Below are 6,000 nucleotides of genomic sequence, written 5' to 3'. Positions count from 1 at the left end.
ATTGCTTTGGCTCTTCAGCATCTTTTGTGCTTCCATACAAAGTTTAGGATTATTTGTTATAGCTTTGTGAAAAATGATGGTTTTAGTTTTGCATTAAATGTGTAGATTGCTTTGCATAGTATAGACATTTCACAATATTTGTTCTTCAAATCCTTGAGCATAAGATGTTTTTCCATATTTTTTGGTGTCATCTTCAGTTTCATTCATAAGTATTCTATGGTTTTCAGTATACAGACATTTTACCTCTTTGGTTAGGTTTATTCCTAGGTATTTCATAATTTTTCATGCAGAGGTAAATGGGATTGATTCCCGATTTCTCTTTCTACTGCTTAATTATTCATATATAAAAATGCAACAACTTTCTGAATGTTTTTTTTTTTTATCCTGTGAATTTACTGACTTTTTTTTTTATCAGTTCTAGCAATTTTTTGGTGGAATCTTTCAGGTTTTCTATATAGAGTATCACGTCCTCCATGAATAGTGAAAGTTTGACTCCTTCCTTGCTGATTTGGATGCCTTTTATTTTTGTTGTTGTTGTCAGATTGCTGAGACTAGGACTTGCAGTACTATGTTACATAACGATAGTAAGAGTGGATATCCCTGTCTTGTTCCTGACTGCTGACGAAAAGCTCTCAGTTTTTCCCGATTGAGGATGATATATTTGCTGTGGATCTTTTGCATATGCCTTTTATGATGTTGATGTAGGCTCTCTCTACCCCTACTTTGTTGAGGGTTTTGTTTTTTTAATCAAGAATGGATGCTGTACTTTTTCAAATGTTTTCTCTGAATCTATTGACAGGATCATATGGTTCTTATTCTTTCTTTTATTAATTAGGTATATCACATTGATTGATTTGTGAATATTGAACCACCATTTCAAGCCAGGAATAAATCTCATTTTTCCTTTTTTAAAAAGATTTTATTTATTTATTCATGAGAGACACACAGAGAGAGGCAGATACCTAGGCAGAGGGAGAAGCAGGCTCTCTGTGTGGAGCCTGATGCAGGATTCAATCCCAGGATACCAGGATCACAACCTGAGCCAAAGGCAGATGCTCAACCATTGAACTACCCAGGTGCCCCTAAATCTGACTTTTCATGGTGAATGATAGTTTTAATGTATTGTTGGATTTGGATTGCTAGTAGTTTGTTGAGAATTTTTGCATCTGTGTTCATCAAGGTTATTGGCCTGTACTTGTCCTTTTTAGTTGAGTTTTACTCTGGTTTGGGGTTCATTGTAACACCTTGTGGAATGAGTTTGTTTTCCTTCCATTTCTATTTTTTCAAAGAGTTAGAGTAGAATAGGTATTAACTCTTTTTAAATGTTTGGTAGACATCTCCTGGGAAGCTATCTAGCTCTGGATTTTTGTTTTTTGGGAGATTCTTGATTACTGATGCAATTTCTCTGCTGGATATGAATCTATTCAAATTTTCTATTTTTTCCTGTTTCACTTTTGGTGGTTTATATGTTTCTAGGAATTCATTCATTTCTTCCAGATTGTATGATTTTTTGGCATATAATTTTTCATAACATTCTCTTATAATTGACTGTATTTCTGTGGTGTTGTTTGTGATCTTTCCTCTCTCATTCATGATTTTATTTATTTAGGTCTTCTCTCTCTCCCTCTTTTTTTTTTTTGGTACACCTAGCTAAGAGCTTATCAATTTTAATACTTCTTTCAAAGAACCAGTTCTTAGTTTCATTGATCTAGTCTACTGGGGTTTTGTGTGTGTGTGTGTGTGTGTGTGTGTGTATCATTTATATCTGCTCTGATCTTCATTATTCCCCTTCTGCTGGCTTTAGGCTTCATTTGTTGCTCTTTCTCTAGCTCCTTTAGGTATGTATTTAGGTTGGGTATTTGATATTTTTCTTGCTTCTTGAGGCAGGCTTATATTGCCATATACTTCCTTCTTTTTTTAATTTTTATTATATATATATATATATATCATACTTCCTTCTTAAGGCAACTTTTGATGCATCCCATTTTGGACAGTTCTGTTTTCAATTTCATTTGTATCCATGTATTTCTTAATTTCTTCTTTAATTTCCTGGTTAACTCATTCATTCCTTAGTAGGATTGTCTTTACCCTCAATGTATTTGTGGTCTTTCCATTTTTTTTTTCTTGAGATTGACTTCAAGTTTCATAATATTTTGGTCTGTGAAGCCATCTGACTCTGGACTTCTTTGGTGGTTTTTTTATTACTAATTTAGTTTCTTTCCTGGTTATCTGACAGTTCAAGTTTTCTATGTCTTCTTGTTTCAGTTTTGTTAATTTATATGTTCCTAGGAATTTATCCATTTCTTCCAGATTGTCCAATTTGTTAGCATATCACTTTTCATAATATTTCCTCATAATTCTTTTTTATTTCTGTGATGTTGGCTGTCATTTCTTGGCTATCATTTGTGATTTAATTTATTTGTGTCCTTTCTCATTTCTTTTGATAAATCTACCTAGAGGTTTATCAATTTAACCAATTTTTTTCAAGGAACCAGCTCATTCTTTCATTGATCTCTGTTTTCATTTGTTGGTTTGGTTTTAGTCTCTACATTATTTATTTCTGCTCAAATATTTATTATTTCCTTCCTTCTGGCTTTAGGCTTCATTTGTTGCTCTTTTTCTAGCTCATTTAGGTGTAAGGTTAGTTTGTTTATTTCAGATTTTTCCTCCTTAAAGGATGACTCAAGTGGACATAATTCCCTCTTAGCACTGCTTTTGCTACATCCAAAAGGATTTGGAATGTTCTTTTTTGTTTTCATTTGTTTCCATGTATTATTTTTTTTTCTTTGATTTCCGGGTTGACACATTCATTGTTTAATAGAATGTCATTTAACTTCTAGGTATTTGTAGTCTTTCCAAATTTTGTCTTGTGGTTGACTTCACATTTCATAGCAATGTGGTCAGAAAAAAATGCATAATATCATCTAAATCTTTTTGTATTTGTTGAGGTGGATGGAGCTAGAAAGTATTATGCTAAGTGAAATAAGTCAGACAGAGAAAGACAAATACCATATATTTTCACACAGATGTGGAATTTAAGAAACAAAACAAAAGAGCATAGGGAAAAAAGCAAACCAAGAAACAGACTCTTAACTATACCGAACAAACTGATGCTTACTAGAGGGGATGGATTAAATAGGTGATGGAGATTAAGGAGTGTACCTGCTGTGATAAGCACCAGGTGTTGTATGGAGTTTTGAACCTGAAACTAATAACACTGCTGTATGTTAACTAACCTGAATTTAAATAAAAAGAAAATAGAAAACTGGAGTAGCAATACTTCTTTCAGACAAACTAGACTTTAAAACAAAGACTGTAGGGATCCCTGGGTGGCGCAGCGGTTTAGCGCCTGCCTTTGGCCCAGGGCGCGATCCTGGAGACCCGGGATCGAATCCCACGTCGGGCTCCTGGTGCATGAGCCTGCTTCTCCCTCTGCCTATGTCTCTGCCCCCCTCTCTCTCTCTGTGACTATCACAAATAAATAAAAATTTAAAAAAAAATAAAAAATAAAACAAAGACTGTAACAAGAGATGAAAAGAGCATTATATTATAATAAAGGGTCTATCCAACAAAAAGATCTAACAATTGTAAATACTTATTCCCCCCACATAGTAACACCCAAACATATAAAAACAATTAAACATAAAGGAACTAATTAATAATAATACAATAATATTAGGAGAATTTTCCACCCACTTGCATCAATGGACAGATAATCTAAACAATAAATGACCAAGGAAAGAATGGCTTTGAATGATACGTTGGGCCAGATATATTAAACAGATATATTCAGAACATTCCATCCTAAAATAGCAGAATACATGTTATTTTCAAGCGTACATGTAACATTCTCCAGAATAGATCATATGTTAAGTTACAAAACAGGCTAAATACAAAAGACTAAAGTCATACTGTGAATCTTTTCTTACCATGTCACCATGAAACTAGAAGTCAGCCACAAGGCAAAATCTGGAAAGACCACAAATATGTGGAGGTTAAATAACATGCTACTAAACAATGAATGGGTCAACCAAGAAATAAAAAAATAAAATAAAAAATACATGGACACAAATGAAAATGAAAGAAAAATGGTCCAAAAACCTTTGATGTAGCAAAAGCGGTCATAAGAGGGAAGTAAATAGCAATACAGCCCTACCTCAAGATACAAGAAAAATCTCAAAGAAATCACCTAACCTTACAGCAAAAGCAGCTAGAAAATAACAAGAAGTGAAGCCTAAATCTAGCAGAAGGAAGGAAATAATGAAGATTAGAGCAGAAATAAATGATATAGAGACTAAAGAAAACCCCAATAGAACATATTAATGAAAGCAAGAGTTGGTTCTTTGAAAAAAAAAATAAAACTGATAAACCTTTTTGGAGTGCCTTGGTGGCTAAGTTAGTTAAATGTATTCCTTCAGCTCAGGTCATGCTGGGTTTCTGGGGTGGAGCCCCATGTCAGGCTCCCTGCTCAGAAAGGAGTCTCTCTCCCTCTCTCTCTGCCCCTCTCCCCATTCATGCTCGCCATTCTCTCTCTCTCTCAAGAAATAAATAAAAATATTTTAAAAAATAATAACAATAAAAATAAATTGATAAACCTCTAGCCAGACTGATCAAAAAGAAAAGACAGAACCCAAATAAATTAAATGATAAATGAGGGCAGAAAAATAACAACTAACACCACAGAAATACAAAGAATTATGAGAGAAAATAATGAAAAACTTTATGCCAACAAATTGGACAATCTAGAAGAAATGGATAAATTCCGAGAAACATATAAAGTACTAAAACTGAAAGAGGAAGAATAGAAAACTTGAACAGACCAATAACCAGCAAAGAAATTGAATCAATAATCAGAAAAAATTCCAAACAAAGAAAAATCCATGGCCAGGTTGTTTCACAGGTGAATTCTTCCAAACATTTAAAGAAGTGTTAATATGTTTTGTTCTCAAACTATTCCAGCTTTGCACAGTGGCAGTATAATAGTCAATGAAGTTTAGCCATGGCTCAATTATTGCTAATTGAAAACTATTCCAAAAATAGAAAATGAATGAAAACTCCCAAATTCATTCTGTGAGACCAGCATTACCCTAATACCAAAGCCAGATAATGACTCTGCTAATAAAGTAATACAGGCTGACATTCCTGATGAACATGAGTGGAACAATCCCAATAAAATACTAGGAGACAGAATCCAATGATATCTTCAACTCATAATGATCAAGTGGGACTTATACTTCAGTTGCAAGGGTGGTTCAATATACATAAATTAGTCAAAATGATACACCACATTATTAAAAGAAAAGAGCCTCAGGAAGGGGGAAATTGGGAGGGCTGGAAAAAGTATTCAAAGAAATAATGGCTGGAAATTCTCCAAATTCAGTTGTCTGGTTCAACGCCACTTCTCAACAGGCCAGGCTTCATCTTCACACCCAGGTGTCAGTTGGTGGTGTCTTTATCCCTAGGACTCAGAAACTCTCTGAATTTCTTAGTAGCCTGCTTCAAAGCTCAGTCATGCTTATTGGTGGACAGTCTCTCTATTCAAATGTTCTGTGTCTTTAGCTTGGGTTTCCCCTCCTTCTTGATGTTAGCATTAAGACCTCTAAAGTCTCCACTCACCTTTCTTAAAGTCATATGTCGAGCTATTGGCATCCTGCATCCTCAGCCCATAATCCTTTGGTAGCTGCTTTTTGCCTACATGTCCCACATCCAGTTGTAGTTTCTATTTCTGAAGATTTGTCTTCTGGATTGGGAGCTAACAAGATTTCTACATCACTCAAGAGTCCAGGTCATCCCCTTTGGTTTTCTAAATAATCACCATCTCCACCAGCATCAACCTGAGTCCTGGCAGGATTGTTGGTTCAGTGCCCACAGGAAGTAAACTGAAATTGGAACTGAAACACTCCAACATCCATTTCTTCAATGTGGAGCTGATGGAAGCCATCCTCAATTACTGTATGCTCTATACTATATACCCCTCTTTCAATGCAAAGCTTGAGGACA

Source organism: Canis lupus, chromosome X, assembly GCF_003254725.2.
Source record: "Canis lupus dingo isolate Sandy chromosome X, ASM325472v2, whole genome shotgun sequence".
NCBI classification, from domain to species: Eukaryota; Metazoa; Chordata; class Mammalia; order Carnivora; family Canidae; genus Canis; species Canis lupus.
Note: the sequence above shows the minus strand (reverse complement) of the source record.